The following is a 25,265-nucleotide window of genomic DNA, read 5'->3' on the forward strand; positions in this document are numbered from 1 at the left end:
CTTACGTCACCCCGCTCGTGATGTCTCGCTGCTCCATTGGGCTGATTTGACACGTGCTTCAGAACGCGGTCACGCAGGGGCGTTCCCAAAGCGAATCTCGACGCAGCTCGAGTTCCTGAAGGGGAACTGTTTATTTCAACTTTCTCCTTCTCATTATATTTTAAGTCACACACAAGCCTGTAACTGATTCAAATTCAAAGCTGTGACGTTGGCGTTCAGGACAGCTGCTGCATCACATAAGGTCTACGTTGCCTCCCATCTTGGACATTGAGGGAGAGTCTGGTGGTCTATCCCATCGAGGTACAATTTCTGCTCTGGCTTCTTTACTGCTCTGGTTTACAAATATTCTTGGCTTCTGATGATAAATTGCTTTTGAATTCCCTCATTTGCAAGTCGCTTCGGATAAAAGCATCTGCTAAATGATTAAATGCAAATGAAAAAGAAAAATCATATCTCATCAGGCACAGTGAAGTGAACCAAAAACCATTGTTTTAATTTCAGAGTCATTCAAAGCATGAGAAAGAAAACAGTGAAAAATTACCCGGAGCGGTCATAAATAAGCTAATTAAGTTATTGCAAATGTTGACTCTGTGTTTTAATTTCAGAGTCATTCAAAGCATGAGAAAGAAAACAGTGAAAAATTACCCGAAGCGGTCATAAATAAGCTAATTAAGTTATTGCAAATGTTGACTCTACACTTACAGTAGTACATTTTTTATGTGACGTTGATGAAGAAAAAACAATGTTAGCCAGAATGCACTACTTAGTTAGCTGGGTTTTTCAACAAAAATCAGTATTTTAATTTGTCTTGTCATAAATAATATAAAGGCATTTGTAATGTTGCAAAAGATTTCTATGTCATATAACTGCAGTTCTTTTGAACTTTCTATTCATCAAAGAGTCCTTAAAAATGTATCACGGTTTCCATAAAAATATTAAGTAGCACAACTCTTTTCAACATTGTTAATAGTAAGAAATGTTTCTTATTATCAAATCTGAATCAAATCAGCATATTAGAATGATTTCTGAAGGATCATGTGACACTGAAGACTGGAGTAATGAGGCTGAAAATTGAGGTTTGCCATCAAAGGAATAAATTACATTTTAAAATATATTACAACAGGGCATTTATTATAGATTTAACTTTTATCCAACACTACTTAAATATTAGGACACGTTATGGGTAGGGGTCAAAGGTCATCATCCATGGTGGTTAATAATTGCTTTTAAAGGAACACTCCACTATTTTTGAAAATAGGTTCATTTTCCAACTCCCCTAGAGTTAAACAGTTGAGTTTTACCGTTTTCGAATCCATTCAGCCGATCTCCGGGTCTGGCGGTAGCACTTTTAGCGTCTAAAAGTGACTTTTAGCGTCAGTGCCTGAAAATAGTCCCCAGCACGCTCCCTGTGCAAGCAGGTATATATATATACACACGCACATATATAGCTGTATCACCTAGGTCCATTTAGTATTTTAATAAATAAAAATGACAGCATGTTTCATAAGTAAAAGTTAAGCAATTTTGTTCTTGGAGGAGGAAGGAAGGAAGGAAGAAAGGAAAAAAGGGAGGGAGGGAGGGAGGGAGAGAGAGAGAGAGAGAGAGAGAGATTTGATTTACTCAGGGATTAGATTGGAGAAAAATAAATTGCATCTCATCAAGCACAGTAAAGTGAACCAAAAATCATTGTTTTAATAACTGAGTCTTACAAAGCATGAGAAAGAAAACACTGAAAAATTACCCGGAGTGTTCAAATCTATATTGCCAGCCAGCCATTGGAATGTAATCACTGGTGCACACAGATCCTTCGCATGAGCTGATGAGATTCTATTGCGTGAAGTTTCTCACAAATGAAAAGTAAATAAATTGGAGCTTTTGGGGGGAGTATCACAACAGAGTAGATTTTCTCTAAAATAAAATGTTTCATTTCAGTGCGCGCGCTGAATATTTTATATGACAGCAGTTGCTTTTCTGTAAGTTTAAATACTGTAGTCTGACCTCAAGGTGTCACGATTTCGGTGGGGTCTACTTGGGCTTTGTTATCATGGAGCACATGGCCTTTTGTTTTGACGGCTTGCCATGTGCTCTGCTGTCATCCTGGTGTTCACCCCGCCCCTCTCGTTATCCCTGTTAGCTAATTCTCCCTTCTCACCTGCACCTCGTTTTGTCCTCATTATTCTTCCCTTTATCTGGCCCTCTTGGATGCTATCTTGTGTCAGTCCGTAATATGTTGTGCAGAAGCTTAGATCGTCTCTGTCCATGCTGTGTTCTGAATCAGTTTTTTATTTTATTTTTTCTAGTCTAGTCGGTCTGGCGTTCCTGTTTTTGTCACCCTCCCCTTTCTACCCTCCTGCCCCCCTAGGACTCTGGTCGGCTCTCTTCCTTGGCTCGCGCTACTCATAGGCCTGTCTCTCCACGGCAGTTCCGTCCTATTCCCATCCGGCTGATTTATTTACTTTTTGTTATACCAGTTTCAATAAACTTGGAATTTGTGTTCACCTGCTGTTGGATCCCGGTCTCGTTTCTGACACAAGGTCAAAGTCATTTAGAATTTTTAATGTTTTTGTATATGTTCACTTGGCATCATGTGCATCTTGTGTGGTTTCCTATGCAGTTTAATAAACAGGATTTTGCGAGACAGAAAAAAAAAAAATTAAAAGGCAATTTAAAAAAGCATATAGATACATAATACATGTTTATTTTCCCTCCTGAATTTAAGGCACTGATTGAAAGGCTCTGAAATTCATCAAACCACTTCAGACTCAAGAAATGATTGCAAATTGTAAACATGTTTATGCTAGTTCAAGCGATTTATTTTTTCTTTCACTGAGGCTTCAATCACTCTAAAGCACTATTTATAACTTATTTCAAATGGTTATTTAAAAAAAAATGCACTGTATACTTCATGGTCAGAAATAAGCAGAGCTTGAGGGAAATATGCAGCTTAATAGAACATAAAATAATTACATTTAATATAAGAATAAACAGAATACATATTATTCAATTCAAAAAATGGGGTCAAGAATGGTGTACAGGTTTTAAATTATTGTTTCCAATTAAAAATGTTTTTAATTTAATTGGAAGCAAGTCAGTATGACACAGCATTTGTTTTAATCTGGTCTCAAAACTATTTGTAGCTCAAAAATATGCTTTATTTTCACCCTACTACTATATAAGAACTTTGAGTCCGACCAAACATCAAGCCAAATAGACTCGAGACTGAAGTTACACTCACAGAAAAAGCCCACAGGGTGGAGAGTTTGAGAAGTTGGCAGGACGCTGCCTCTGTCCGCAACATTATGAGACAATAGTACGCCTCAAAGGCACAAAGAAGGGAAATAAGTAAAGGAACGTAGCGTGCTGAAGCATTTGTACGCAGCTCAGGTAATTACAGCATCTGTTAAGAGTTTTTACGGATTGTTTTTCATCTCCACATGGCCGCCACTCCTGAAAACCAATTACCTCGGGTGGAGGGACAGTGAGTTTTCAGTGAGAAAAACACAAAAATCACGGAACTTGCTTGAGTCCTATTTTGTGTATGAGTGAAACAATTGTGATTTTTTGTTTGTTTGTGTAGGTACACCAATCCCGTAATCTCTCACAATTATGTATTTCATTGATTCAGAAACATTGTAGAGTGTATTAGCGACCATTCACACAGAATGCATTTTTTTGCTTTGATGAACGTAAAATATGTTTTTTTTTTTAAGTCTAATTTGAAAGCTAGCAATGTGTGTGTCCTAAATGCACATAACTAAATAATATTTTAACATTTTTTTGCATTATTCCACCAAATCATAGCTTAAATAGAAGTGATGCGCAATAAAAATCTTGATATTTACCTTGGTTTTTTTTCTCCACAGATCTCTTGCAAATAAATGGTTAAAAGTTTCCACTTTCATATGATGGAAAGAAAAAAAATCATAACATTTCAATAAAAAGTTTTAATAAAACACATACAAGTGCCTATGATGAAAAAAAACAACAACAAAACTTTCATGCATAAAATTACATGTTGATAGTGTGCTGTAGTTTATTAAAATACCGTATGTCACACAATAAGGCAGTCAGTGGCACGTTTAATGACCGCCTCACATGCAACAATGCAAAACAAATACCCACGCCGCAATATTTCCAAAGCATTCTTGTAGTTTAATCATCTGCATATGAGTCAACTTTATGTTTTAGATGATGAGAACAGATAATATAGTGTAATTTTGCAGCTAGAGAAGCAGGCGTTATAATTACTGTTCATTATGGTGGCGCGGGGCTTTAATACGCTTCTGTGAAAAGGCCAGATAGTAATGTTGTTTCCCTGTGACACCAGACACCTTATCAGGGTCAAATAACCACATATTCATTTATGCATTTTTGCTTCTTAATGAAATGCTATTGAACAGACAGATAGATGAGAGGAGCCCCCATTAACTGGTGATTAATTGATCTCATTTGTGGCGAGCACAACACTCCCCTCTTTTCCCTCTGACCCCAATCTCTGATTGTCCTTCGCTATCAGAAGAATGACTTTGAGTTTTCTCTCCTCCGTCACCACCCCTCGTCTGCCTCCATAGATCCTCGGCTCCAACTCGTATGTTTCTGAGAAACATATAAGCGGATTTGCACTTATAAAAATGGTAAAAAAGTGAGGAAAGATTCGTATTGGGGAAAGTGTGGAGCTTTATTCTCCTGGAGCACTGCCTGATCTGCTTGGTAACTCTGAGCTTGAACTTTTTTCTGTCTTTGCTTTTTCTCTTTAAACCACCGTGTCTAATTGCGATGGCGTTTTTAATTAAAAGTCAGGGATGTGTGGTTGTTTGTTTGGAAAGAGAATTATCCGTTTCTTCCTTGGCTTCTCTCTCTCTCTGCAGACGCTATCTTCCATCTATCTGGCTAATGAGCGGGAGGGAAGAACCTGCTGGAGGACTTGTTGATATTTGTCCTTCTCTGACTGGCTTTCTGAGAGTTTGCGATTAGTGCACGGCACGTTCGCTCGCTTTTGAAGCTCCAGGACGTTAGCCATCCTGGAAGAGGGACGATAAGGAGATTCTGGAGTTTGGGCTCCTCTGTCGTAAAACAAAGCTGCCGCATGTTGCTCTCGCGGAGCGGTAAACATTCAGTTCGGGAAACTTTCAAAGTGACCTTGTCCTTTGATGCTTTGAAGTTGAATATAGCTGGAAAGAAACTAAGGACGCACAAGTAAAACAGCTTTAGATATGTGTATCTGACAGCAGATGGGCTATAGCTATTATTATTAATAATAATCGGAATAAATAATTCTTAATTTGTTTTTTTTTTTGAGCAGCAAATCAGCATTTATGTATTTCATTGATTCAGAAACATTGTAGAGTGTATTAGCGACCATTCACACAGAATGCATTTTTTTGCTTTGATGAACGTAAAATGTTTTTTTTTTTAAGTCTAATTTGAAAGCTAGCAATGTGTGTGTCCTAAATGCACATAACTAAATAATATTTTAACATTTTTTTGCATTATTCCACCAAATCATAGCTTAAATAGAAGTGATGCGCAATAAAAATCTTGATATTTACCTTGGTTTTTTTTCTCCACAGATCTCTTGCAAATAAATGGTTAAAAGTTTCCACTTTCATATGACGGAAAGAAAAAAAATCATAACATTTCAATAAAAAGTTTTAATAAAACACATACAAGTGCCTATGATGAAAAAAAACAACAACAAAACTTTCATGCATAAAATTACATGTTGATAGTGTGCTGTAGTTTATTAAAATACCGTATGTCACACAATAAGGCAGTCAGTGGCACGTTTAATGACCGCCTCACATGCAACAATGCAAAACAAATACCCACGCCGCAATATTTCCAAAGCATTCTTGTAGTTTAATCATCTGCATATGAGTCAACTTTATGTTTTAGATGATGAGAACAGATAATATAGTGTAATTTTGCAGCTAGAGAAGCAGGCGTTATAATTACTGTTCATTATGGTGGCGCGGGGCTTTAATACGCTTCTGTGAAAAGGCCAGATAGTAATGTTGTTTCCCTGTGACACCAGACACCTTATCAGGGTCAAATAACCACATATTCATTTATGCATTTTTGCTTCTTAATGAAATGCTATTGAACAGACAGATAGATGAGAGGAGCCCCCATTAACTGGTGATTAATTGATCTCATTTGTGGCGAGCACAACACTCCCCTCTTTTCCCTCTGACCCCAATCTCTGATTGTCCTTCGCTATCAGAAGAATGACTTTGAGTTTTCTCTCCTCCGTCACCACCCCTCGTCTGCCTCCATAGATCCTCGGCTCCAACTCGTATGTTTCTGAGAAACATATAAGCGGATTTGCACTTATAAAAATGGTAAAAAAGTGAGGAAAGATTCGTATTGGGGAAAGTGTGGAGCTTTATTCTCCTGGAGCACTGCCTGATCTGCTTGGTAACTCTGAGCTTGAACTTTTTTCTGTCTTTGCTTTTTCTCTTTAAACCACCGTGTCTAATTGCGATGGCGTTTTTAATTAAAAGTCAGGGATGTGTGGTTGTTTGTTTGGAAAGAGAATTATCCGTTTCTTCCTTGGCTTCTCTCTCTCTCTGCAGACGCTATCTTCCATCTATCTGGCTAATGAGCGGGAGGGAAGAACCTGCTGGAGGACTTGTTGATATTTGTCCTTCTCTGACTGGCTTTCTGAGAGTTTGCGATTAGTGCACGGCACGTTCGCTCGCTTTTGAAGCTCCAGGACGTTAGCCATCCTGGAAGAGGGACGATAAGGAGATTCTGGAGTTTGGGCTCCTCTGTCGTAAAACAAAGCTGCCGCATGTTGCTCTCGCGGAGCGGTAAACATTCAGTTCGGGAAACTTTCAAAGTGACCTTGTCCTTTGATGCTTTGAAGTTGAATATAGCTGGAAAGAAACTAAGGACGCACAAGTAAAACAGCTTTAGATATGTGTATCTGACAGCAGATGGGCTATAGCTATTATTATTAATAATAATCGGAATAAATAATTCTTAATTTGTTTTTTTTTTTGAGCAGCAAATCAGCATATTATAATTTCTGAAGTATCATGTGACAGTGAAGACTGGAGTAATGATGCTGAAAATTCAGCTTTGCATCATATTTTATGCATTCTTGTCCTTCAACTGTCATAATTGTCATTTCCATTACAAATCAAATCACCATTCGTTCTGTGACGGAAGTGACATGGTGGAACTTTTTTAAAAGTCTAATTTGAAAGCTAGCAATGTGTGTGTCCTAAATGCACATAACTAAATAATATTTTAACATTTTTTTGCATTATTCCACCAAATCATAGCTTAAATAGAAGTGATGCGCAATAAAAATCTTGATATTTACCTTGGTTTTTTTTCTCCACAGATCTCTTGCAAATAAATGGTTAAAAGTTTCCACTTTCATATGACGGAAAGAAAAAAAATCATAACATTTCAATAAAAAGTTTTAATAAAACACATACAAGTGCCTATGATGAAAAAAAACAACAACAAAACTTTCATGCATAAAATTACATGTTGATAGTGTGCTGTAGTTTATTAAAATACCGTATGTCACACAATAAGGCAGTCAGTGGCACGTTTAATGACCGCCTCACATGCAACAATGCAAAACAAATACCCACGCCGCAATATTTCCAAAGCATTCTTGTAGTTTAATCATCTGCATATGAGTCAACTTTATGTTTTAGATTACGAGAGCAGATAATATAGTGTAATTCTGCAGCTGGAGAAGCAGGCGTTAAAATGACTGTTCATTATGGTGGCGCGGGGCTTTAATAAGCTTCTGTGAAAAGACCAGATAGAAATGTTGTTTCCCTTTGACACCAGACACCTTATCAGGGTCAAATAACCACACATTCATTTATGCATTTTTGCTTCTTAATGAAATGCTATTGAACAGACAGATAGATGAGAGGAGCCCCCATTAACTGGTGATTAATTGATCTCATTTGTGGCGAGCACAACACTCCCCTCTTTTCCCTCTGACCCCAATCTCTGATTGTCCTTCGCTATCAGAAGAATGACTTTGAGTTTTCTCTCCTCCGTCACCACCCCTCGTCTGCCTCCATAGATCCTCGGCTCCAACTCGTATGTTTCTGAGAAACATATAAGCGGATTTGCACTTATAAAAATGGTAAAAAAGTGAGGAAAGATTCGTATTGGGGAAAGTGTGGAGCTTTATTCTCCTGGAGCACTGCCTGATCTGCTTGGTAACTCTGAGCTTGAACTTTTTTCTGTCTTTGCTTTTTCTCTTTAAACCACCGTGTCTAATTGCGATGGCGTTTTTAATTAAAAGTCAGGGATGTGTGGTTGTTTGTTTGGAAAGAGAATTATCCGTTTCTTCCTTGGCTTCTCTCTCTCTCTGCAGACGCTATCTTCCATCTATCTGGCTAATGAGCGGGAGGGAAGAACCTGCTGGAGGACTTGTTGATATTTGTCCTTCTCTGACTGGCTTTCTGAGAGTTTGCGATTAGTGCACGGCACGTTCGCTCGCTTTTGAAGCTCCAGGACGTTAGCCATCCTGGAAGAGGGACGATAAGGAGATTCTGGAGTTTGGGCTCCTCTGTCGTAAAACAAAGCCGCCGCATGTTGCTCTCGCGGAGCGGTAAACATTCAGTTCGGGAAACTTTCAAAGTGACCTTGTCCTTTGATGCTTTGAAGTTGAATATAGCTGGAAAGAAACTAAGGACGCACAAGTAAAACAGCTTTAGATATGTGTATCTGACAGCAGATGGGCTATAGCTATTATTATTAATAATAATCGGAATAAATAATTCTTAATTTGTTTTTTTTTTTGAGCAGCAAATCAGCATATTATAATTTCTGAAGTATCATGTGACAGTGAAGACTGGAGTAATGATGCTGAAAATTCAGCTTTGCATCACAGGAATACATTACATTTTAAAATATATTTAAATTGAAAACAGGTAATTTAAATCATAATAATTTTTCACAATATTACACAATTTGATTGTATTTTTGAACGAATAAATGCAGCTTTGGTGAGTTTTTCTTTCAAAAACGTTCTCAATTCCTACTGACCCAAACATTTTGAAATGTAGTGTAGTTTATTGGTAACTAATTTGAAGTTTAACATTATTTAATGCATCATATATCATAAACTACTAATGGAAAAACAACGTTTACAGAACTTTTTATATTATGCTATGCTGATGTTAATTTATTAAATACCTTTGTTCATTGTTAATTCATATGTATTCATAATACATAAACTTTAGAAACAACAATTAAGTTCTTAACAATTAAGAACTGATATGTAAAAATTAACATGAACATTGCTCTTTATTTATTAAGCTGCATTACATTTTTGCATGTTAGCAGTTGCTTTAATGTTGACAAAGAACTTTATTGTAAAAGTGTTAATATTTGTGTGTGGTGTGGTTTGTGGTTGTTAAGCAGCATAATAACTTTCATATAGATTGTGCAAACTGTCCTTCTATTATATTATGGGTTTTAGTTCCATTTCCCATTTTCAAGAAAGATGTTTTCTGTGAAACTTTTTACCATGATTTCATCATTTATTTGTTTACCAAGGAGACAGCAGCATAACTGAAGAGCTTGAGATGAAATATGAGGTATATGATGCGTGAAGAAAAGAAACATCAAGGTGTATATTTCTCCAGAACAGTATATTTTTGAGAGTCATTTCCAATCAACCAGTAATTTTGTCACATTATGCAAAAACGGTGTCTATTTAGATGCATAAAATGCTGTGAAATAAGACTTAGCACAACAAAAGGAGACATTTTTGTTACAACTAATTTTAAAATGTAATTTCCACCACAGAATTAATAGTGATGTGGTGCAAATGATATTTGTTCAATAATGTGATTGTATATACACTTTTTTACTTACAACTTTTTTTTTTTTTTACAAAGATTATTGGAGTACATTTTATAAGAAAATGCTATTTCAGTTTCTGGCTGTTTTTTGTAATTAATTGTGAAATTTGCCAACATTTGACCAAATTTTGCACCATTTTCTGTGTACCTACTCAAACCTGTGTTCACACATACACTGTTTTATTCACAACTTTTATTTATAATTTTTTTTTTTTACAGTACATTTTACAAGAAAATACAATTTCAATCATTCTACTTCAAACTTTCATGTTTAATTCAGTGTGTTACTTGCTGTTTTTGTAATTAACTGTGAAATTTACCAATATTTTACCAAATTTACAAAACTGAAAATTATTTTTTACACCATTTTTTTTCAGTGTACCTACTCAAAACTGATTGAGAAAATTGACCAGATTCTTAATCAGCTGCTTAAAAGGAACTAAATATGAAAATTTATGAAGTGCTAAAATTTAAACTAATATAATAATTATTAAATAAATGGATAAATAATATATAATTAAAACTAAATAAAACAAGCAAACTACACCAGCAAAAAAATAAATAAAAAAAATAAATACATAAATATAAATATAAATATAAATATAAATAAATAAATTAATTAATTAATTTTAAATACATATTCTCAATAGATCCTGTGTCAGTCCAGTCCAACAAAAACTACTCATAGACCGATGACTTTGAGTTTCCCAGGCATATAGTTCAGCTCCACCCATCAATCATCTCTCGCTGCGGTGATGTACCTGTTAGAGAATTATGAGTTGTTTGAGCATGTACACGAGCGTGTGTTCGTTTCAGCATGTGGGCTGAGCAGCGGGCTTGGTAGAAACAATCCCATGACATTGTAACAGCTGAGCCCCCTCATTTGGGGCTGTTTGGCAGGGCATCCGGAGCACCAGGTGTCCCGTTTTCACCCAGTGCTTTGAAGCGGGCATGCATGGACGTCCGACCTGGAAAAGACCTTTCTGTCAAAGAGAACAAGGACTGGGCACAGCGTGTGCCGCACATGTGGCTCTTCATTTTAGCTCATGCCTTTGAGTTTGTGTGTGTGTGTGTTTGCGAGTACGAGTGTGTGTGTGTTTTATAGACTGTGAGAAATTACTGCAATCTCAGCCCGGAACCGTTGCTGAAAATGTGAGAAATGGTGGCTTAACAGCTGTTATGGAGGGGTTGTTCTCTTTTTCACCCAAGATAGCTTTGTTTTTGAGATGAATTCTTTCAAGTGTTGTTTATATTCAGCTCATACTCTGCCTCAAGAAAATGTTCTGTTTTCCTAGAACATCCGGAGCCATCGGGACACATCCTTTACTAAAACTATTATTTGCAGTGAAAATGTCTTTTCACCACATAATTTTGGTTTTGATGCGGTTCAGTTAAGGGGGTTGGACTAGAAGCCCTACATCACAGGTATGGCAAAGCACATTGAACATGTAAAGTTTAAAATTCACTACTTAAGAGATTCATATTTGGATTCAAATTGGAATGAACAGTGACATTGATTTTCGTAACTTGGTGTATGTAAAAACTGCAGTTGTGCAAACTGAAAGATTCAGCACACTTTCAAATTTTTTTATTTTATTTACTCCGTTCTTGTCTTGTGACAAAAATCCTATTTTTATCCACACAACTTATTTATCCACATAAAGGTAATGCAAATGCAAGTTTTGTGATTAAAATTTTCCTCCCATCTAATTTTTCCCTCATGATAAGAGGCCATATTTTGTGGTGTTATTTTTGCATCACATTATTATTTTTTTGGTTATTAAAATCATTTGCTTATTGCCATATTTTTGTATAATCATTATCACAGACAAGCAAAAGCCCCAAACATTTTCATCAGCAATTTTAAGGAGATTACACTGCATGACAACTTGTAATAATTAATGTGTGATTCATACAATTACATTTTACAATAACATTTTTTAAGGCCTGTTCATATCAAGAATGCTAACTATAATGCTAACTATATTAGGGTCCACACCAATGTCTGAACACATTCTGTTTATTATAAGAGTGCTGCAGTTTTATTGTCTGCCGCTTGAAATGCTCGATCTCTTTAAAGGAGGGTGGATTCTGATTGGCTGTCAACAGGGCCGGAGCTAGGGGGGTGGCGTGGGGTTTGGTGGCCCGCATAAACAGAAGCGTGGCCTCCTCTGTGGCCCCTCACCCACTCAAAACACCCCTCAAGAATGCAATCATTCATCAGCTGGAAAAAATCATTATGAAAACGATTCCTCTGTGCCGTTATCATTATAGTTGTGGTGCGGACTCCTGCTGTTCTTTTAACTATATCTTTGCTGTTATAGTTTTCGTCTTTGGTGTGTACAGGCCTTATAGTATTTTTTTTTTCTTTTTGCGATCCTGTTTAGGATTATAGGTTGGGTTTGGGATGGCCTTAATGGTTGGGTTTAGGTTTCGGTTGTATGTTTTTATATACACTGAACAAAATTATAAACCCAACACTTTTGTTTTTGCCCCCATTTTTCATGAGCTGAACTCAAAGATCTAAGACTTTTTCTATGTACACAAAAGGCCTATTTCTCTTAAATATTGTTCACAAATCTGTCTAAATCTGTGTTAGTTTCAATTCATGGTCAACAGCTCTGGTGGACATTCCTGCAGTCAGCATGCCAATTGCACGCTCACTCAAAACTTGCGACATCTGTGGCATTGTGCTGTGTGATAAAACTGCACATTTTAGAGTGGCCTTTTATTGTGGCCAGCCTAAGGCACACCTGTGCAATAATCATGCTGTCTAATCAGCATCTTGATATGCCACACCTGTGAGGTGGATGGATTATCTCGGCAAAGGAGAAGTGCTCACTAACACAGATTTAGACAGATTTGTGAACAATATTTGAGAGAAATAGGCCTTTTGTGTACATAGAAAAAGTCTTAGATCTTTGAGTTCAGCTCATGAAAAATGGGGGCAAAAACAAAAGTGTTGCGTTTATAATTTTGTTCAGTGTATGTGTACGATTTTGCCATCTTGCATTTGGAAGTTCATGCCAGGCACTGACCCAACTTATGTTTAATTGTTTTTTTAAAAGTAAAAAATGTGACACAGAAAGGTTGCACTCTATGTAATACACCAGGTTCTGTATTACTTGCACTTTTTTACAAACAAGTGTTGCCCATGTGATACTACAGTGGTGTCTAAAATCTAAAAACTGCTGTAGCTGCTCTGCCAATCAGCAATTTACATTCTGTTTTCTGGTATGTCATGTGACACCATATGTTTGTCGGAGCTTGTAATGCCATCAATGAAACATGACGTGAGGAGCTGAAGCTGGTTGTGACAGCACCTGACAACTTCTGGAAAGCAGCAGTCTCATCAGCCACCAGGCCTCTGCCAAACACCAATCCCCATCAGTGAGACGGCCAGCCGGATTCCTTTTTTCTTCACTGGAGATGTCATCCCAAGGTTACGTGGTATTTGAATGAAATTGATTTTTAATCTCCAAATCACAGAGCAAATGTTCAGTTTTCAAGCAAAGACATTTACTGTAAGGAGAATATGAGAAAATGGTTATTTTCAGTAGTCTTGGGTTTTTAAGACTTGTTTCAAAGCACCGTCAATGTCAGGTACTCACTTCCTGTGACTTTCAACTGTGGTTTAGGCCAATTTCCAAGGCTCATAGAACAAGTATTAAAAGAAATCACAAGATTTATAATTTCCGCTGTAGGAAAGGAAGGAAAGGTCTTTTAGGTATAGGAAGTGCACTAGTGGACCAAACAAAACAAAAAAACATATATTATTTGCATATTTATGTTTCTGATTTTACACAATATTGTGTAGCTTAAACAGTACAGCATGGCGCTAACAATGCCAAGGTCGTGGATTCAATTATCAGGCCAATTATCTGCTAAAATGCTTAAAAAAACAAAACAAACAAACACACACATATATATATATATATATATATATATATATATACATACATATGATTTAATGGGTAATTTTTTTACTTATATATATATTTTACAAATATATTATATATAAAAATTACCCATTAAATCAACTAGATGAAATTAAAGAAGTACTAAAATGACTAAAACGATACTGAAATAAAAATAAAATAAAAAAAATACAATAAATAACCCTAATAAAAATGACAAACCTCATAACAAAATGAAAATATTAATAAATGCTATATTAGTATATAAAATACTACTAAAATAAAGTTTTTTTTAATATTATTGCATTACAGCAAGTCATAATATTTCACTAAAAGATTACAAAGGCAAGCTTTTCTTATTTGAAATACTGTAAAATGTACTGATTAATAGTGTGCAGTGACACCAGGAAAGTGCTTTTAAAAAGTTGCTTGTATCCATTTAGATTTTATGCCCCTTTAAAGGGACGAGGCCAGACAGGATTTAACTGCTGACATGTTACTTTATAATGCATTTCATCATTTTGCAATGATAATAAAGGGCTTTTCATGTTATGTTATGTCAGTCGCCTTGTGCAGATTGTGTTCTGTGCTGGTAAAAAATACAATTATATGCATCCATTCAGCTATTTAGCATAACATAACAAACAATGTCCAATCAAACTAAACTCAACAGGGTGGAAAATTATGTCGCCAGCAAAAGGAAACGTGGTTGGCCGGCAGATATTTTTTCAAAATTTACTCCTTGACATCATAAAGTCGCTGAATTACTCTGACATGGGTCAGTTTGTGACATCACTAAACTTCATGGAGCATTCTGCCAATATTTTTTCTTGAGATTAGGGTGATTTCAGGACATTTCCCGCTGTTTGAAGCGTAGACTATTGATATCATTTGATACCATTATAATCTCATCTTGTTCCATTTTAAACTTCTTTAAACTCATTGCATGCTCAAAAATAAACTTTTATTATGACTAAATAGGCCGCTGATGTGCCCGAGTACAAACGCTGTAGCAGAGACCACACAGAAACCTTAGTTTTATATTTTAAAACTCCATCCTTTGTACTTTCAGTCAGTGTCCTCCGTGAGCCTCCTCACATTAATATCAAGCTAATGTTCCTTTGTACTTTCCCAGGAAAGTGTCATTTATCACGCTGATCTTTAGGAAAAATCCATCACAAGATCTTCTGGGTGTTAACTACCTACACCTTCGACTGATTCTGTTGTTGCTCTAGTAAAACGAGCCATCCTTCAAGCACACATCCCATAAACTCATTTAGCCTGTTCCCGCCTTTAATGCAGTGATACATTTCAGTTCACTAAGCGTTGTTAATCAGAGTCCACTTAATAAAACTGCCAAAGCACATTGCTCAGAGATGTGGGAGAGGAAGGGTTCTTCTGAGGGGACAGGAGAGAGTGCGTGACTGAAGTAGCCTTACGTCTCTGGGTCTGGACTTCAGTGAGACTGTGTTCAGAGAGCAGTAAACCTGCTTATACTCTATATCTCATACTGCCTTATGTACCACGCAAAATTAGCAGTAAGGGTGTGTATATATATATATATATATATATATATATATATATATTAAGATAAAAAAAAAAAATACATATTTTTACATTTATTACTGTTTCATTCTAAATACTGTTTGGAAATAAGTAATCACAATTATTTTGTTCTGTTGACAGCCATATAATTTTTCTTCAGATTTATACATTTAACAATTTTTTTAACTTTGTGTAGAAAATATATTAGATATTAGTTGAATGAAAAGTAAATATTTTCTATATGTATATGTGTGTTTTTAAGAAAAAGTAAATAAAAGTAGTATACATTTAGAATTCTAATTCATTAATTAATTGATTGATTGGTTGATTGATTGATTGATTGGTTAATTAATAATCGATCAATAATAATAATACTAAGTATTTGTGGTTATAATTACAAATTTAGTAATAAATAAATGAATACATTCATTTGTAATTAATAATAACATTATTATTATTATTATTATTAATTAAAATACACATTTTACATTTGTTACTCTTCTAAATAACTAAATATGCAATTATTTTTCTGTTGGCAGCCATATAGTTTTATGTTGTTGTTTATTTTCAGATTTGTCCATCTAACAATACAGTTGATAAAGTAAATGTTTTCTAGAGAATATTGTACACCTATATTATATATTTTCCACAGTATAAATGTTTGATTTTTTTTTTATTAACTACCATATTATTTTATAATTTATAATTTTATAATATTTACATTTAGAGAAGGGGTCCCTCATGTGAAGATTTTGGGTCCATGACATCAAAATGTTTGAAAACCTTCTTCCTTTGAGAACCTTCTTCATATGCCAGTCCCCCTGGTAAACTAAGTCAAAATATTAAGTATTAAAAATAATTTTATACCTACTGATTCCCTGAGCTGTTTATCTTTTCTTGCTGTCTTCTGATAGTTTGCCTTCGAAAAGAAAATGCTCCCCGAGTCACTAAATAACCCACAAAGAATGTGATTTATGAAATGCTGGAATCACATAACCACAATTTTCAGATGAACCTCGATTACAGTGTCTTTGAAATGTTCTGTACCTGGAACATGTCAAACCATCTGACAATTATAAGGCTGCGAGACATCAAATCAAACAGGAAGCTTTTTATATGCTAACTAAAAGAAACAGGTGAATACAGTAAGAACAGATGAGCCAGAAAATGTACTCTGCAGGAATGACATTACGGATGAGAAACACGGACAATGAGACACCTAGAAGTTGAGAAGCGTCTTTCTTCATTTTCTTCATGACTTTGCAGTTCTTCTCGGACAGCATATTGATCTTCTGACAGCTTCCCTACAAAAGAGCTCTTTGAATGAACAGAAAAGCATTTTGAGAGGTACAGTAAAGCTTTACAGTTAGCTTGGGATTCTTGAGATTTTGAGATTTTTTTTAATCTAATGGCTAGAACATGACTGCTATAACCGAGGCTTTGGCACGAGCACAGTTGGAGTTCAGCTCAGCCAGCGGGCCAAGAATAAGTGTTGAAAATACCTTGTAAAACCTTGAAAATGAGCCGACTCTAAGCAATGTGCTGGAACTGTCAGTACTAATAAACAGGAAGGATGAGTGTGTGTGTGTGTGTGTGTGAGAGAGAGAGAGAATGAAGAGACCATATTAGTTGTGTGATTGCCTGAAGTGATGGAATCTTTCAACTAGGGGTGTATGAAAGAATCATTCTTGTTCATGTTCATGATTTAAAATCAAATCAGGCAAATATTTAAAATTATTTTTGATTACCGAATGAATCTCTTTTATAATCTCAAATTAAATATGTCACATATTTGTGTCTGCAAAACAGTTTGTGTTTTTGAATGATTCTTGGTCATTGCCTTTCAGAAAATCAAATCAGAAATGCCACAGGTTTTTACATACTTTTGAATTAGAAAACAAATTAGTGTTTTGGAACAGATCTTTTAGTAAAGTAAATGAATCATTCTTGTTCATTTCCAAGATTTCAAATCTAGTATGGTAAAGATTGAAATCATTTTTGATTATGAATTGAATCCAGGTTTTTGAACAAATTGTTTAAATGAATGAATCATTCTTGTTTATTTCCATGTTCTCAAATCAAATATGGCACAGATTGGATAGATTTTGAATCTTTTCGACAGATTTTTTGACCTTCAGTAAATTAATCATTCTTGTTCATTTCCTAGATTTTGAATCTATTGAGCACATATTTAAATGAATGAATCATTCTTGTTCAGTTCCTTAATTTCAATTATTTCAAATATGCAACATAATTTTTTGATTATGAAATTATTGATTTTGGCGAATTTTTTGGTAAATGAGTTCTTATTAATTACTATGATCTAGTTTGACATTTTCTTCCCTTTTTTGACATTTTATTAATTTTTATTCCAAAACAATGACATTTGAAGTTATTGGCAACCTGTGCCATGCAGTATTTGATTTAAGTGAGTAAGTTACATTTCTGGACATGATTCACTTTCATTATCCTAAACTTCTTTTGTATTTTACAGGCAAAAGAACATCATAAAGAGTCAGACCGACACAATGGTAAGTAAGATTTGATTTGGTCCTAGATTGACTCTGAATCATTTGACAGATTTGTTCAAAAACAATGACTCACTCATAATAAACAAAAAGGCACTTACTGGATGCTGCTATACATTTACAGTATATTTTTGTTAAACAGAATCAAAAGATTTGAGTTCAGGACACAAGAACAAATTAGAATGTTTTCATAAAGATGAACCTTTATGTCTCAGAATGAGTGAAGATTCTGGGAATTACAGAAGTGAGAAAGCACAATAAAACAAATCTAATCACTCAATCCCTGTTTCTTCATCTCGCAATAAACATGAAATTACTTGTGCCATTTTTATTTGAATAAGAAATAATTAAAAGTTGTCTTATCCTCTCTTTATTTTTAGGTCTCTGAGAAAAGCCACTACAGAAACCCGCTGCACTGATACATATGCCACAAGCATTTATGAATCTAATTATTGGACCAATTTGATTGAAAAGAGCAGTGATTCAGACCCGCCAAGAGTTAAAGATGTCTTCAGCTGCCCACCATCAGGGGAAAAAAAACAAAACAAAACAAAAAAACACAACAACAATGAATATGCCTTTTTTTAACAAGCAGGGACATAAAATTCTTCTGACTAATTATCCTGGACCGTAGCACTGGAGTGTGAAATTAAATCTGATTACTGACAAAGCGTTATATGGTGCACACAGATAAAAATGTGGGCGGCTGGCAAACAAATAACCCCAAACATGTAAAATGAGGGCGTCGTAAATACGTGACGATACTTCTGATTGGCAGCGGTCATATCCTTGGCTCTCGGAATTAGTGATGGGAAGTTCGGATCATTTTACTGACTCTGAACTTTGAATCTCGTTCATCAAAATGAACTAATCTTTTTTCAAGTCATTTCGTTCATTTCAGCAGAATATAATTAAACTGTTACATTTTAATAGCCAAATTCCACAACACATCTACTTATGCGACGTTTCAAATAAGAAAAAAAAAACTATAATGCAACCAAGGCCAAATTATGAGAAACAGAAATGATTCATTCATTGTTTCTGGTTATGCAGTTTGTTCGTTTCCCTCATCTCCCAATCTGTGTAGTTCGTTCTTTTGTCATGTCACATCCTCATAAACTCAAGCTATGTAGTCTGTCCTGGAAACAGAATTGGGTTCGGGTTTGAGTCATTAGTTCTTTTGTCACATGCCCGATTCCTGCTTTCCGGCTCAGTGTCTTTCAACAAACACAAACATTACATATTATTAATTATATGTTGTTATTATATGTAGGTATCTTTGCTTTATCAAAGAATGAACGACTCAGACCTGAAGACTCGGGAGGTGAACTAATCATTTTTCTTTCCGGTACAGACTGCATAGCCTCTAGTCTATGGGGCTGTCATGTGATGAACGAACGACTCGAACCCGAGCCCGAAGGCTCTATATGTGAACTAATCATTTCTGTTTCCTGTACAGAACCTATTGGATGATGCGCATGCGCGGTCAACACAAAATGATCGAATCCCTCAATGAGACAAGTCGTCATCCCGATTCCTGCTTCCCGGCTCAGTGTCTTTCAACAAACACAAACATTACATATTATTAATTATATGTTGTTATTATATATAGGTATCTTTGCTTTATCAAAGAATGAACGACTCAGACCTGAAGACTCGGGAGGTGAACTAATCATTTTTCTTTCCGGTACAGACTGCATAGCCTCTAGTCTATGGGGCTGTCACGGGACTCGGACCCGAACCTAAAGACTCGAGAGGTGAACTAATCATTTCTGTTTCCTGTAAAGAACCAATAGGATGTTGCGCATGCGCGGTCAACACGAAATGAACGAATCCCTCACTGAGACAACTCTGTATTCCTGAGTCATATTAAAGATTCGTTCATGAATGACACATCACTACTCGGAATACGCTCAACACATACAAGTACATAACATGATTGTGGCCGAGAGGCTCGGTCTGAATTCGTAAAGCGGTCATTTTTATGTCATTGATTATTCATTGGTGTGGCTCCACAAATCCACCATGAGTTTAATTCAGTTGTGCATATAATTCCGTCCTTCTTGTTTCTAATTGTTCTCGCTGTGTTCCCCCCCCCCCGACACTTAAAGAAATTTGCTGGAGAACACAGGAACGTTTAATCTGCACATGCCATCAGTGGGTATTGTCTTTCTGCAATTAGACTGATGAGAAGATTTAGCCATTAGCGGGTTCATTACAGCAGCCGCACACCGCCAACTCCGCTGGAGCAATCAGAGAACGTGCTCCTCGCTGCTCACCGGCGGGAGTTAAATCCTACAACTTATTGCAACGTGATGGAAATCTGGGAAACATCAGGTCGCCGGGCCTCATGAGATTAACGGCGGAGTGAGCCGATCTGATGTTAGTTTGCGGTTGCGTTGAGTAGCATTGGGAATTGAGAATTCTTATTCAGAACCTTAAAAAAAAGACATCAGTTATGGTTTAAAACTTCAGTTCTCTTAACTATGGCAGTCTCTGTACGCATCATATTTAAAAGGGTCCTATTATGCTTTTTCAACTTTAGTTAGTGTTTCATGTTGCTATTTGAGCATAAAAAAAGATCTGCAAGGTTACGAAGCTCAAAGTCCACTCCAAGAACTACAACGAATGGCTTGTTTGGACTACATCGTGCTTCTTCCGGATATGACATCACAAAGTCACTCATTTAAATAATTGACCCTTCGCAAAGACCCCACCCCCCCTTAATAACTGTTGCTATGTACGACAAGCCATGCTGCTCTCACATAGTAAAAAAAAAATAAATAAAAAAAAAATCGCGGAGCAAAGAGGACACTGGCAATGTGCCAACAGCCAAAACAGAGTAGGTTACTTCTGGTATGAAACAAAGACATAGCTTTCAAATTTTGTCATTTGTTTTAAAGAAATTAAAACAATAAATGCCATTTTGTGGCTCTTTAATGTGTCGTGACAGATCACTGTAGCGCCTCAGTTCAAGCGGCACATGACCCGATCATCTTTTCATATTTACTTAAAGCACGAAATAAACATGAATGAACATCAGAAGGTATTTTATTTCAATCGCAGTGTTACGAACAACGAGTTAAATCCCTACTCAGAGAAATAAACGGGTCCATAACAGTTAACAGGGATCCATCTAGGAAAGATCCCTGGGGTCCCCGCTCTCATTCTTAAATTTGTCAACCACAAAACACTTAAAGTGCAAATAAAAGTTTATTAACAAAAGAAACAAAGGAATATCATAAACTTCGGGAGGGGCAATTTGCCAAAGTAAATTACAATAAACAAAACTACTAATAAACAAACTAACCTAGAAATCAGATAACAAATAAAATACAAGTTCTTACCTCCCTGCTAACATAAACAGGAGAAAACGAACAAAACAAACAGGCACCCACCTCCCTACCAAGCTCCACTTAACAAGGTCCAGGAAGTAAGCGACCAAACGTAACGGATATCAAACACAACTAAACTGTTACATAATTCAATGATTGACAACAAATGTCTAAATTAGCGATCCTTTCGCCAACACACATCACACAGCAGGTACAACAGTAGCCACCAAGAGAGCAGGGAGCCAACAATTCCTTCCACTGGATGGCTTAAGTACTGCGGCAATCCTTCCTGTCTCCAACCAATTCAGTCCTCCTAATCAGCTCCACCTGTAATCAATTAGAGCGAAAGAGGGAGAGACAGAGAAACACAGGGGAAGACCTATGCACGCGCACACGAATGAGTGATATGCCGTTTCCCTAGCAACACACGAATCCATTCGTAACAGCGGAAAGAAGTCAATACATACCATTTTTCACATTCAAGTCCACCAACGTTAATTTACTATCCTGTCTGGTTTCTTTGTCGGACAAAATGGCAGATTCGGCGTTATGATTGGTCAGATCGCCTGTCAATCAAACTCCTCGCGAAGGGTGAATTCCCACCCATGGAATTCACCAAAAAATGGGGTGGTGTCTAATTGAGTGGTGTTAGAGAAGATGAAGAAGAAGAGCTGATTTAGTAGTGTGTTGTCGCCATCAGAGATTGTCTTACAGTTGGGAGATGAGAGGGTCTGTATTACTTACTATTGGAGAACAGTCAACTTGGATCACGTGTGCCTTGATAACCAATCACATTATAGCCTTGACATCATTGAATTAGAGTTGTGCAACACACAGAAGTTTACGGATACCATAGGAATGAATGAGAAGTGCCATAAGCTGAATCCCACCTGTCACAAAAAGTCTGTGAATTCTCTTTGAAAACGATTTTTCTAAAAGTAGTCCAATCCAAAACTATCGTTTTTTAATATTTATTTTTTGTGTTTGTTTTCGTGATTTTAGTAACTTATTTTATTTCAGTTAGTTGCAAATGCAAATTTTCTCGTTTTTGTTAAGGCTTTTCATCTAATATGTATAATTTATTTCAGCTTTATTTCGATTTATTTAGTCCATTTCTGAATGAGTGAGCAAAAGGGCTGGCAAAATCACTCTGGACCCCTCACATCCAGCACACTCCCTCTTTGAACTGTTGCCATCTGGTCGACGCTACAGAGCTCTGAGCACCAGAACGGCCAGACACAGGAACAGTTTCTTCCCTCAGGCCATCCATCTCATGAACACTTGACAATAACTGTGGAACACACACTATTTATTCACTCATACACTTATCTAACTTTTTTACACTACCATTGAGAAATTTTAACCAAACTATGTTACAGACTTTTCATTAAGACCCTAAAGAATCATATCAACTTGTGGAAAATGGGCATCCTATGACCCCTTTAAATAAGTTGTGATTCGCTTGACCTTTAACTAGTTTTAGTTACCAATAACAGCACTAAAGTGCAGCTAAGTTTCTAACTGTCTGAAGTTACACTTTACTTTTCCAGGACTCTGAGGTGTGTGATCTGCAGATGTTTTGATTCAGGCTTCAAGGTGTCTGTGTATCAAGCCTCTCTTTTATTCTGTGGCAGTGACGTGTCCCGGTTCACTCTTGAGCAGAAAATCTACGTTTGCAACACATGACCTATGAAAGGCCATCACCATATCTGAAGTGACAATTTGACAAGGTGCTACTTCCTGAGCTCTTCAACACCTTATAAAACAACAGCAAGGCCTATTCTTTAGAATAATACAGTCAGTTAACTCAACATCTTGCTGTGTTCATCTTACTGAATGGCTTCAGGATAAATGAAACACTCTGAAGTTAAAAGAACAGGCTTTACCATGGTAAACTGTGTTCCAGAGACTTCTGTGAATGTACTGTACTGTGCAGTGCAGTTAAATGTGACGTGGCTTCGTGACCCCTCTGAGCCGCCACAGTGCTGACTGTTTCATTTACCGACAGGAGGTCACCGGGGGTCAGCCAGTGCCATTTGTACTCACTGAGAATTCATTACTTTGTGCTGCTACCTTGAATAGAAAATGAAGTTTCCGATAAAGCGAGAATTGAAGAAAGGGGAGAGTGAACAGGGAAAAAAAGAGACAGCATCGCAGTCTTAAAAACATGCCTGCACGAGGGCCGGCGGAGGTTAACACTTAACATTTTTGCGGACTGCGACTGTGAAATCATGGAAATTTCGATGGCAATCTGTCGGCCGAGTCAAAGACTTCTTTAGGATGTCTGTGACAGGGGAAATTGGAATCTTTATCTCTTTTATAGAGCGCAGACGGACTGACTTTGGTGTGCCAAAGGCATCCGGCTTTGTTAATTGACTAGAGAGGGCAGAAGGAGAGAAACGGTCTCAATGTTTTACCTTTAAGAAAAAACATTGTTTGGATGACACACTACTTCATTTGTGTTCTGTAGGATAATTTTATTCCGGCTGATCCTAAATCTGTCGTCACCATCACAGATCGCTGTTTGCTCTTGCAGATTCAAGTGTAAACAAAACCACTTGCGCTCAATAGGTTTATGATCTGTGTACATGTTGCCTTGTGCAAATGTCTTATTGTCTGTATTCACCCCCCCTCCAAAAAAACAAAAAACAAAAACAACAACAAAGAAAAACAAAACAAAAAACCAAAGCAAAACAAACAAAAGTTACATAACATATATTTTAAATATAGATATTTTAAAACTCATCATTGCTTTTCCATACATGTTTGCAATGTAAATAAATTATAATAATTTCCTTAATCAATAAATTTGCTCTTTTTCTTATGTAATAAATTTGATAACACTTGTTTTCAAAGAATAAATATATTGAATTAATTATTTATGTTATTGTTACAATTTGTATTTTTATTATTTTTTGTGATTAAATGTGATTATTTAGTTAATTTCTGATTTTTTTAAAGTTATTGCCTTGTTTTTACTCTTACTTCAATTGTTTTTTTTTTTTTTTTAGATTAAGATTAGACTAAGATTATTTTAGATGAAGATTTTTTTTTAGATGAAGATTTTTTAGCCATTAAGATTATAATAAATATAAGGTTAAGGAAAAGTATATTTATGTATGTATACATGTTGGTGTGTGTATGTATGTATTTTTTTATTAATTTATAATATATATATATATATATATATATATATATATTATTATTATTTTTTGCATACTTTCAAAACAAAAATTAAAATAGGAAAAATATGCAATATGAAAATAATTGAAGACAAAATGTGTTTTACTGAGAAAAAACAAGATTTGGTTTTTAAAAAGCCTTTTTCCAAAAGGTACATCTGGAAAAAGGGGGGTCGTCTTATAATCAAGGTCGTCTTATATTCGGGCCAATACGGTATTACAAAAATTAGCAAAATACTGTTTATAATAGTTGTAAATAGTGTACAGCATATCATACCACAGAACATGTCAATTTTTATGTCAGCTGCTCACGTACTGTGAATGAGTCCTGGCCTGCTTTTCAGACCTTTTGAGAATTTCCTCGACAAATTCAACTAAAATGACTTCAATTGTCCCAAATGAGTCCAATCTTTCTTTCAACCGGAATAGCGAGCAGCGCTATAACATTCAAATGCAAAAAAACCCTCTATTCGTACTCTAATTGACTGTAAGAATCACGATCTAATTTCCGCCCTGAGCGAGCGTCGAGAGACATGTGTCCTCACTCACGGTGGCTTTGCTCGAACTCAACGGTTTTACGCGTAATCCGGCGCACTCATGAAGCATTACAAGCCTTAAGCGTGACATTTGTGGGATAGAAGCGTAATTGCACCCTCATTCTGTCTCTGTTCTGTGCATGTTTGCTGCATTGCCGTGGAGTGTAGCAGTGGCCTCTCCTCCTCCTCTTCTGGTGCGCTCTGGGGGCGGGCAGACTGGAGAGACGCTTGCATTAATAATGCAAGGCTGCCTGGAAACCGAACGCGCTGCAGTGAAGTGCTGTGCGGAATGCTAAATACAAGGCATTTGTTTGTGTGTCGCCCGTTTGCATCCCTCCCTGTCCTCTAAAAGCACTAGTGCCACCATCCTA

Source organism: Sinocyclocheilus rhinocerous, unplaced genomic scaffold (assembly GCF_001515625.1).
Source record: "Sinocyclocheilus rhinocerous isolate Xijiao unplaced genomic scaffold, SAMN03320098_v1.1 scaffold1143, whole genome shotgun sequence".
Classification (NCBI taxonomy): domain Eukaryota; kingdom Metazoa; phylum Chordata; class Actinopteri; order Cypriniformes; family Cyprinidae; genus Sinocyclocheilus; species Sinocyclocheilus rhinocerous.